The sequence below is a fragment of the Sminthopsis crassicaudata genome, chromosome 1 (genome assembly GCF_048593235.1).
Source record: "Sminthopsis crassicaudata isolate SCR6 chromosome 1, ASM4859323v1, whole genome shotgun sequence".
NCBI lineage: Eukaryota > Metazoa > Chordata > Mammalia > Dasyuromorphia > Dasyuridae > Sminthopsis > Sminthopsis crassicaudata.
The window spans coordinates 386,039,973-386,052,246 of NC_133617.1; positions in this window are offsets into that span (position 1 = coordinate 386,039,973).

Sequence of the window (12,274 nt, forward strand, 5' to 3'; positions counted from 1 at the left end):
GGGTTGAGTCACAGCGTGAGTTCATCCCTTGCAGGGCTGGGAATTAGCGGGAGGGGAGGGGAGAAAAGGGAAGGGGAGCGCCGAGGCCAGTCACCGAGGGGCTAGCCAGTTATTTGACTAGCAGAGCCCCAAGCCTTTCCATCGAGGACGGGAGTGGGGCGGGCCCGAGACGACCAGCTTCTTCTCCCAGGATTTGGCGAGAAAGGCTCCAAATATCTTCTCCGTTCCCTTCCTACACAATAAACATGTCAAGGATGTAGCCTTACTTTTTTTTTTTTTTTTTTTTTTTTTTTTTTTTTTTTTTTTACTTGAAAGAAAAACGTAAAAATGTTTTTGCAAGAAGTCATTGGTAATTGTTAAAACATTATGTGTTTATTTTTACAAAATCTTTGGTTAGGGATAGCCGATTAACTTTTAAAAAATCCAATCTGTTCTTTTGGGGAAAGGAAGCCCCTTGGATAACGGCTCGCAGTGGAGAGCCGGATTCAAGTTCTGCCCGGGATACACTACAGATTGCAGTCCTGGGAACATCACTTACTTCTTAGCATCCAGAAGTCGTGTGGTGGTACAAGGGAAAGTGGTGATTTTGGAGTGAGGGGCCTTGAGTTTAAATAATCCTCTGATGCCTACTACTTGTGGGACGTTAAGCAAGTCTCACTCTCAACTTCATTCCTGATCAGTGAAATGAAGGATTTGGACTGCCTGGCTTCTGAAACCCCATCTAAAGGAGATCAATGATCTCATGACAATTAGCTGTAAGAAGAGTTGTCCGTCTGCATAGCAATAACTTCCTGGTTTCTTTTCTTCAACCTTCTCTCCAATGTCTTCCACATATAGATTAACTTCTTAATACACAGCTCTGAGTAAGTCTTCTACTCAAAAAGCCTCTGTGGTTCACTATTACCTCCTTAATACAGACTCAATTTACCTTTCTGCCAGATCTCATATTATTTTCAACGTCCCTTCCCAAAGCTCTTCACAATCTGGTCCCTTAGTACTGCCACACAGCCTTCTGATGCTCTCCCATTCAGACAGACAGATCTACACTGTGTTCAGCACACAGGGAAGTCATCTTACCATCTCTTTTTCTTTGCACTGGCTATCCCTCATGCAATTCACTCCTTCCTCCTTTTTCATGAAAGTCTTTCCTGATTGTTAATGCACCACCTCTCAAAACTATCTTATTTTCCTTTTACATATATTATATACACACTTTCACACATATATTTTGTCTCCCACATTTGAATGTAAAATCCTTGAAGGCAGAGACCATTTAACTTTTGTCTTTGTGATCTGGCATATAGTAAGTACTGAATAAATACTTGTTGATCAATTGTTGACAATTATTATCAGTTGAAGTCTTTCTCTTCCAGGCCCAATTTATATGCCACTTTCTCCAAGAACTCTTTCCTGAGTTGATTATTCTAGATGCATTCTTTTCCCTAAAAATTCTCATAGCACCTTGATTCTCATTTTTCCCATCACATTCTATCCATGGATTACATATCTATAGTTCTTGAAATGAATGTTTTAGGCTCTTTGAATGTTAAGACCTGTGATGTCAACATCTTGTGTTCTACATACCAAAATAGTAAGCATTTAAACAAATATTATAGTGAATTACATTTTATGCAGAAAAAATAATTTGGAGAATATATTTGCAATTTGGGGTCATCTTAGTTTATCAATAAAGTCAGTCATACAACACTGAGATACAACTACACACCTGTCAAATTGGCTAGAATGACAGGGAAAGGTGATGCAGAATGTTGGAGGGAATGTGGGAAAACAGGGACTAAAAAAATAAATAAATAAAAAATAAAATAGAGTTCTTTCTTTCCTTTGAGAGGGCATAAAACATGAATAGCACTCCCAGCCCATATAGATTCAACCAATACAAATCCACCATCATCTTCACACACAAAGGAATTGCTATTGAAAAGGTATTGTGCATGTTTTTATATTCTCTACATCATTTGGTCCTCATTACACACCCAGGCAAATCTTGCAAATATTCTTATCCCCATTCTACAGATGAGGAAAGTCATCCCAGTTAGCTCTGAAATCAGACAGTAAGGAGAGGAGCAAGAACATAAAGTCCTCCATCTTTTTATTCTCAATCCAAATGTTCTTTCCATAGTCTCCCTTTGTGATATAAAGTTTCTGTCATTAATTCTTAATTATCATGTCACTAATTAAATCTCATACCTTTGCTAGTTAGATAGATGTGGCATAGAATTCAATAATATACTTTTTGGCATCAAACGATGTATGGTTATTACCTCTCCTCTTAAAAGGTAAAATCTTGTTTCTGCTGACCTGTTTAAAACACCTCCATTTCTCACCTAATATCACCTAGATAATTTTTTTTGCATCTCTTTGCATGCTAATAATAGCTAACCTCAACAGGGGTCAACTAAGTATATGGAAATTGTTTTGTCCTTGGATTTTTCCCTATGGAGAAATCTATGTGGTTAAAAGCATTAATTTTCCTGTGTCTGAAGATCAAACAGCTTCCTCTCCACAAGCCTGACTGTACCCCAACACCCTATATTTACAACAAATGTGTAGCTTCCTACTTCACTGAGAACATGAAGGCCATCAAGTAGGAACTTCCTTATCTCTTCTCCAAACTAAACAGTGATTATAATCCTGGAGAAGGTAGCTATACTACTTACTAAAACTAATCTTTGCTCTTGATCTATTATCTTCTTCTTCTAGGACCTGGTCTAAGAAATCATTCTTTCTTCTCATGCTTCTTTAATCTCATATTCTCCTCTGATATATTTTTATTTACCTAGGAACATACTCAGATCCTCTAATTCTCAAAACATCTAAACAACTCCCCTAAACCTTAACCTCTGTTTACTTCAGTTTCCTCATTTGTAAAATGGGAATAATAATTACACCTATTTTGAAGGGTTGTTGTGAAGATCAAATAAGATAATTAGCAACTATAAAGCACTGAGGACAATACCTGGCACATAGTAAGCACTATATAACTCTTAGGTATTTTATTTATTATTTTACCCGCAGCAGCATCTTTCATAAACCAGTCTAGTTTCCTCTCTCTGTCTCTGTTTCTCTATTAGACAAATTTGTTTGGAAAAATATCTAAATAAGTTCTCTAAAATACTTTTCGTATTTCTCTTTTCATATGAAGAGGCTCTCACTAAGATTACTAATGACTTCATCACAATATTCAATGTTCTTTTTCAGCCCTCAAATCTCTGACTGCTCTGGAGCATGTTTAACTGTGCTGATGATCTTCCCTTCTGGATATTTCCATGCTTGGCTACATGTAGAACAGAATGCCCTAGTTTTCATCTCACCTCTCCAACTGTTCTTTCTCTTGCTCTCTATTGCTTCCAGGATCAATTACAAACTGTTCCATTTAATATTTAAAGCCCTTTTTACAACCTGGTTCCAGTCTTCTCTTCCAGACTTATATATTTATTCTTTTTACTGGGTTTATTGTCTAGCCAGACTGGCCTTCTTGCTGTTATTCACACATTTTCTTACTGCAAGTCTTTGCATAGGCTAGGTGTTTCCCATACACAAATCTAAGATGCTTCACTCCTTTTCCTCTTCGAATTCAGAACTTCTTTGAAAGCGCACTTTAAGGTCATATCTTCTGTATACAGGGTATCCCAAAAGTCATAGGGTAGTTTTAAGCTTTAGTAATTTAAGGCATAATTAAGTTATATAATTTTATGTGTATGTCTCTTCTAATAGATTACGTCCCTTAAGGATTGACAGCTACTCCCCTTCCTTCCAACTTTCTACCTCTTGCTTTAATTGTATTCAAATCAAACTACCATCAAATCAATGGATTTCCCTTAGGTTCTATTCACGAGTCTTGTGACTTCCCAGACCCTCACTTTCACACTCATCCCCACTATCATATGGGTTGGCTCCCCACTGGAATGCAAGCTTCTTGAAGGCTACTATTTTGTTATTTTTTTCCTATGCTCAGTTCCTTAATACAAAGTTTGATATATATTACTTGTTTAATAACTACTTGTTGATTGATTCATTGATCTTCTCTGATTCCTTATTCTATTTCCAATTCCTTAAAGTGGGTATTCCCCAAGTTTTAGTCTTTGACCATTTTCTCTTCTCTCTCCTTTCTCTCTTTAATAATCACATCTCTATGGCTTAAGTTATCGCTTCTGGAAATGATATCTAAATCAATGATTCTAACTTTGACAATTCTTCTAAGCTCCACTCCTGAATCTCCAAAGATCTATAAGAAAGTACCTACTCAGCTATGTTGCCAACACTTCCGATTCAGCTCTCCATAATCAAACTCATTATCTTTCCCCTTAAAACTAGACATGCTTCTGATATCACTATTTCTATCAGTGATAATACCATTCATTCAAGTTTCCTGTATTCTGAGCCTTAATTATTTGGTGAGTAAATGAGTGTAAATTCAAAGTCCACTAGATCTAGCTGGCTCCAGTTTCTATTTCATCCAACCCATTCATCTCTGGCCATCTGTTCTGATGCCAGCTGGATTTATCCTAAATCATTCATCTTTTGTTCTGGTCACAATAATCAGATTAATACTATCATTATTTTTGGAAAGAGTATATCAATAGATTGCCTTGTGGATCGGTTTATCCAACCCTTTGATTCCCCATATCAAATTCTTTTCCTGTATACCTTTCCACTGCATGTATTTTCTCTGCCTGCTAGAATGTAAGCTCCTCGAAGGTAATAACTGTTCCATTACACCAAAGTTAACTAGGTGAAGAAATCTGGCAGAATGCTAGAGTAGGGAAGGGGAATAAGAATACAATGACGCTAGAAATATAGCCTTATTATATTTGGTTAGGTTGTGAAAAACTTTAAAAGCTAAACAATAGAATTTATACTTTTTTTAGAAGTTAAATAGAGTTTGCTAAGTAAAGGAGTGAGATAGTCAAATCTAGGATTACAGAAAAGCTTCTGTAGCTGTGTAGAAAATGGAGTAGAATGAGTCTTAAGACAAGGAGTCCAATTAAGAAGCCTTGACAAACAGCCTACCAAGAGGTGATGAGGTGTAATGAAGTGATGGCTGTGTAATATACAGCAACATAGCAACATTTGGCAACCGACTGAATATGTGGGGTGAGGAAGAGTGAGGAATTAAAAATAATACCAAAGCTGTGAACTGGGTAACAAGAATAATAATGATGTTCTCAAAAGAAATCAGAATTCAATAGAGAGAAGGATTTTTTGAGAATGATGAGTTCTAAATTGTAGTATATGAATGCAATAGAATACCATTTATTGTACTATAAGAAATGACAAACAGACCCAGCAGAATTACTACTGGCCTTATATCCCAAAGAGATCTTAAAGGAGAGAAAGGGGCCCACATGTGCAAAAATGTTTGTGGCAACCCTTTTTGTAGTGGCCAGAAACTGGAAACTGAGAGGATGTCCATCAGTTGGAGAATGGCTGAATAAATTATGGTATACGAATGTTATGGAATATTATTGTTCTGTAAGAAATGACCAACAGGATGATTTCAAAGAAGCCTAGAGGGACTTACATGAAGTGATGCTAAGTGAAACAAGCAGGACCAGGTTATCATTTTACATGGCAACAACTAGATTATACAATGATCAATACTGATAGACGAGGCTCTCTTCAACAATGAATCGATTCAGACCAGTTCCAATTGTTCAGTAATGAAGAGAGCCATCTATCTATTCCCAGGGAGAGGAATGTGGGAACTGAGTGTGGACCAAACATAGTATTTTCACTCTTTCTGTTGTTGTTTGCTTGCATTTTTGTTTCTTTCTAGATGTGATTTTTCTTGTGCAGCAAGATAACTGTATGGATATGTATATGTATGTTGGATTTAACATATTTTAACATGTATTGGAATATCTGCCATCTAGGGGAGGGGCTAGGGGAAAGGAGGAGAAGATTTGGAACAGAAGGTTTTGCAAGGGTCAGTGTTGAAAAATTACCCATGCATATTTTTGTAAATAAAAAGCTATAATAAAAAATAAAAAAATAAAGAAATGACAAACAGGCTGATTTCAGAAAAACTTTGAAAGACTTACATAAACTGATTCAAAATTAAGTCAGAAGAATCAGGAGAACATTATATAGAGTAACAGCAACATTATGTGATAATCAACAATGATTGACTTAGCTCTTCTCAAAAACACAAGGATACCACACAATTCCCAAAGGCTAAGGATGAAAAATGCTATCTGCAACCGACTGATGGAGTCTAAATGCAGATTGAAGCATACTATTTTCACTTTTGGGGGGATTTTCCCCCTTTTGTTCACATTCTTCTTTCACAACATGACTAATATGGAATTTTTTTTAAAGAGAGAAAGATAAGTTCTATATAGAATATGTTTGAGAATTCTATAGGACAATTCATTTTAAATGTACAGTAGGGAGTTGGTTATACAAGACTTACACCCAGGATTTTGGGGCTAAATATCTTGATCTGGGAATTCTCTGCATAAAGACAATAATTAAACTCATAGGAATTAATAAGGTCACCAAGAAAGAGAATAGCAGAAGACCTAGAACAGAGCCATAGGGAACAACCATACTTAGGGTCATAAAAGGGAGAGTGCAAGAGCAAAGGAGAATGAAAAGGAATAGTCAAACAACTAGGAGAGGAATCAGGATAACTTAAAAACACAAAAACCCAGAGAGGAGAAAGTATCCAGGACAGGGTGGTAAACATTATCAAATATAGTGTAAAAGACAAGAAAAATAAGAACTGAGAAAAGAACACAAAATTTGGCAACTAAGAGACTGCAAAAAAAAATTGGAATAATGCAAATAAATGACTAAAATATACATATTCTTTGAACTAGTGACTCCATTACTAGGCTTATATTAAGGAAGCTATGATAAGATAAAAGTTTCCATATTCTTTAAACTAATTGTAACAGAACTTTTAGGAAAAGCCAGAAATTGGAAACAAAGTAAATGCCCATCATTGGGGAATGGCTAAACAAAATGTGATGATACATGAAGGTAATGATGCTGTAAGAAATGATGTGCGTAATCAATAAAAAGAAACATGGAAAGATCTATATGAACTGATGCAGAGTAAAGTAAGAAAAATCGAGAAGACAATATATATATATATATATATATATATATATATATACATATATGTATATATATGTATATATATATATAGTAACTACAACAATATGGTTGGAAAGAACAACTAAATACCAAAAAATCAAAAGTAACAAAACTGTAAAGATCAAATGGGGCTAAAATGAAGGAAAATGCCCCCAACCCACCCCTTTGTGAAGATGGGAGTTCCACAGATGTTACACATTGCATATAATTTCATACTTTTTAAAAGTATTGATCAGTTTCATTTGGGTATCTTCTCTCTAAAAAATATATTTTTTTCAAATAGTAGAAGAGAAGGAAGAGAGGAGCAATACATAGGATATAATGACCCCGTTTTAAAAAAATACAGAAAATATCCATAGAAATTTATTTTTAAAAAAAATTTTAGATTACTAAAATAATGTAACTTTTCCAAGAGTAATCACTATTGAGTGACGAGGCTGGAGGCCAGAGTATTAATGATTGAGAAGGGAGACTGAGTGGTAAAGAAATGGAGGCAATAAGTAGAGACAGCTTTTCCCAGGAATTTTGGGCCAGAAAAGGAAGGCAAATATAATATAATAGCTTGAGAAGACGGTAAGATACAGTGAAAGATTTTTAAGAATGGAAAAGACAGGATATGTTTAAAGAAAGTAGGGAAGGAACAATAGGAAGAGATTGATGACTAGAGAAAGAAGAGGAATGATTAAGACAAGACAGAAAGGAATTGGATAGGATAAGAGCACAAGAAGAGGAGTCAGCCTTGTCAAGGGGAAGAGCTATCTTATTATCAGAGTTTGGAGAAAGTGGGAGATGCTGGGTGTAGTGCTGGGATGGGTGACTGAAATGAAGAGCATGAAAGAAGAGGGAATTCTCCAATTCCTCTATTTTTGTCCACCGGCATTTTTGATTTCCTCCACAGGCTAATTGTACACTATTCAAAGTCCGATTCTTTTTTGTACAACAAAATAACTATTTGGACATGTATACATATATTGTATTTAATTTATACTTTAACATATTTAACATGTATTGGTCAACCTGCCATGGGGGGGGGAGGGGAAACTTTAAACAAAAGGTTTGGCAATTGTCAATGTTGTAAAATTACCCATGCATATATCTGGTAAATAAAAACTATTAATAAAAATTTTAAAAAAGAGGGAATTCTCATATATGTTTTCCTATATTTATTTCTGCCATCCTTGTATAAGCCATAATTATAACCCCAATGAACTATTGCAATTGTCTTTTAACAGGTTTTTCTAACTGTTCTCTCCTAACTCTAATTCATCTTTCACACTCATACTAGATTAATTTCCTTTTCTTTGTTTGCACAAAAGCTTTTTAATTTATTGTAATAAAAGTTGTCCATTTTGTAGTTTATAATGCTCTCTAGTTCTTTGGCCATATATTCTTTCCTTCTCCAAAGATCTGTTAGGTAAACTATCCCTTGCTCTCCTAATTTGCTTATGGTATCATTCTTTACACCCAAATTACATATCCGTTTTGACCTTATTTTAGTATGGGATGTGAGATATAGCTCTATGCCAAGTTTTTTATATCATTTTTCAGTTTTTCCAGCAATTTTTGTGAAGTAGTGAATTTTATCACAGAAGCTAATGTTGGGGTTTTATCAAATTCTAGATTATTTATAGTCATTGATTACTGTTATGTGTATCTAACAGTATGCCACTGATCCACTGCTCTATTTCTTAACCAGTACCATATGTTTTTGATGACTGCTGCTTTATAATTTGGTATGGTAACCATACCATTAAGTATGGTTACCATTAGGCAACAATCCTTTGGATTAGATGCTGCTTATTATTTTAAGGAAAACTTTCTTTATTCCTATGCTCTCCTAAGTGGTTTTAATAGGAATGGGTGCTGTGTTTTGTCAAAAGCTTTTTCTGCATCTATTGAGATTATCATATGATTTCTGTCAGTTTTGTTTTTTATATGATCAATTATGCCAATAGTTTTCCTTAAAATTGAACCAGTACTTCAGTCCTGATATAAATTCCTCTTGGTTATAATGTAGTATCCTGCTGATAAATTTTTGTAATCTTTTTGCTAATATTTTATTTAAAATTTTTGCATCAATATTCATTAGGGAGATTGGTCTGTAATTTTCTTTCTCTGTTTTGGCTCTTCCTGGTTTAGATTTCAGAACCATATTTGTATCATTGAAGGAATTTAGTTAGACTTCTTTATCTATTTTACCAAATAGTTTACATAATATTGGAATTAATTGTTCTTTAGATGTTTGGTGTCAGATTAATTTTCTTCTCTTTGCAGGATCTATCATATTATTCCTGTGCTCAAAAGTCTTCATTGGCTATTACATATCAAGGAAAGTTAAGCCTGCTTCATTTGGTGTTCAGTCTTTCACTAGTAGAGGCAATCTTGTCTCACATTGTAACTTTCTTCATGTAACCTCCATTGGCCACCCTTATCTCTCAAGGACATCCAGTACTGCTCTGCATCCCTTGCCTTAGTGCCTCTGTTTATGACACGTACATGACTGAGTGTCCTCACTCCCCACTTTTCTTCATTTGAATTTCTAGCTTTTAAAAGCTAAATTGAAATAATACCTCTAAAACTCTAAGTTGTAGTGAAACATCTGGTAGAAGTTCCTCAGCAGGACTTCTCTACATCAACTGTATCACAGCCCCATTCCAAAATGTACATAGTAACTTATACTCCATGTCTGGAATTTACTTTTTCTTCATTTATGGTTCTCAGAAGCCTTATCTTCCTTCAAGAGTTCCGTAGGATATTGCCCTTCACAAAGCATCCTCAATTTCCTAATGTTCTTCTCTCATGACTCTGGGGGAAAGATGGAGGCTGATGACTATACAATTTTGAGAATTTGAGAATCCAATTGAGAAATCCAATTTGGGAAAAAAGGATGAACAACAAGGTTCTCCTTCAAACAATGATCTTGCTCATACTTATCTGTTTACATGGCTTATTCCTTCAATAGTATGCTAGTTCCTTGAGGACAGTGATGGTCTGATCTTTTTCTATATCCTTGATACCTAGCAGAAAACTTGGCTCATATTAGGGACTTAATACATGCATTTTTGACTCTTAAGTATAAAATACTTGGCCATAAGCTAGTGTTTGTCCATTCTAAACAGTTTCCAAAAGTATTTCTTTTCCCCATGGACGTACAAAATGGAAGCCCAAACCTGCAACAAATAAAAAAATAAATAAAACAAACAAACAAAGCCAAGACTTAGGAGGAGGGCAAAAGAATTGAAAGACTCATAAAAATATTTCTTAGCCAAAGATTTCCAGGACAGTAGAAAAACATAGAAAATCTTAATTGATGCCAAGTACTAGATTGCCATGGACTTAACTATCCTTGATGGTTAACCCTCCCATTCTGTAGAGCTTCAAAAAAATTAATGGGTCAAAGAACAATCATGCAAACAATAGAAGTTTTCATCAAAGAAAAATTACAACAATGAGATGACATGGCAAAACTTTTGGGTTACAACTAAAATAATCCTTAGGGTAAAATTTTTCTCTCTAATTATATTTTTCAAAAAGAGAGAGAAAGCAAAAGAACAAAATTTAATTAGTCATGTAGCTGAAAACCCTAGAAAGGTAACAAATAAAAATGTACCAACTAATAAAAAAATGCTGGAAAAATCAGAAAAGAAATTGACAAAATGTAAACTTTTCTATAAATGGTATATATTAGATGCTTTGATCTAGAATTGGATGTCACTGACTAACTCAGATAAAACATGGTTAGGAAAACCCCTCAGAACTGTGCATCTTTTTTCCTCAGTTCTTCACTATGTCATCCAAACAACCTTCACGGGAGAAAGGGCAACCCTGGCAAATAATTGGCTCAACTCACAGTCTCTATTTCCCCTTTAATAGTTTCCAGCTTCCTCTGAACCCAGCCAACTGCCCTTATTTTCCATCCTTCTTTTTCTGCCAAATTTGTTTTCACCAAAGTCTTTCATTGATTATCTCATTACTGAGGGATCTATCTAATGGCCAGGAAAGATCTCAAAAAGGATAAGTGCCTAATAATAAAATAGTAAGCCAGTTCTGGAGCCTAAGTCTGGAAGAGTCCTTCAGAAGCTACCTAGAAGTCAAATCCCAAAATGCCAGAGCTTTCAGAGACCTTGGAGATCACCTAGCATAAACCATTATTTTATAGATGATAAGACAAAGGAGGAATATGACAACCTCTGTCTGCAAAAAAAAAATCACTATCAGAGTCCTAGAATATTTTAGGAGATTCTATGATCTCCTTATTTCTTGTGCTTAATAAAGCTTAATAAAGCACAAAAAATTGTGCTTAATAAATAGCTTGGAAATCACATTATTCTTGCTGCCTCATTCTTTCATGCTTTACCTGTAGATTAAATGAAACAATCACTTTCATCTTAAAGACATCTCTCTTAGATTAAACCATTCCAGTTCCATTTAACATTTCTATGTATTCCATTATTTAATCCAATTTATTCCATCTATCTTTTATCTCTAACACTCTTCATCTGCCTAAAAACAGCTATTATGCCATGCAAACCTTTAGAATCCAGTACTCCAGGCTAAAGAATCCCAGTTCCTTTAATGTTTCTTCATAAGTTCTATTTTCTGTATATTTCATTAGTTGACTCAACTCAAACTATCCCAGATGTGAAATGCCTTTCTTCTGTTTGGCCTCATAATTCAGATTGTTAACTGTTTCTCTCCACATTCTGTTTCAAAGATCTTCAACCTCTATGTGTGGGGGTGACTTCTTGTTTTCTTTTGGGGGCGGTGAGAAGACAATGGATCCTCTTTTGCTGTTTTGGGTTTAAATGTTTCAGCATGTGTTTGCATTAATCACACATGAGGAGCTATTCTGGCTGCCCATATTTCCCACCCTCAATTGATTTAGTTCCTTTTTCTGCTGCTTCCAGATGCCTGCATTTAACTCTTTTTAGATTATCAGCATCTAGACCTTCATATAATAGACTCAAAATAGATTGAATTTTTTTTCTTTCTCTAATTTTCTTGAATAATAACTGGAATTTATTTGTCTCTTTGGGGTTTGTAAAACACCTAACATACATTTCCTCCAAAAATCCTTTGGAGTGGGCACAGTAAGCAATATTATTACCTTCTACAGATGAGGAAAGAAAGACATAAAGAGATCACATAGCTA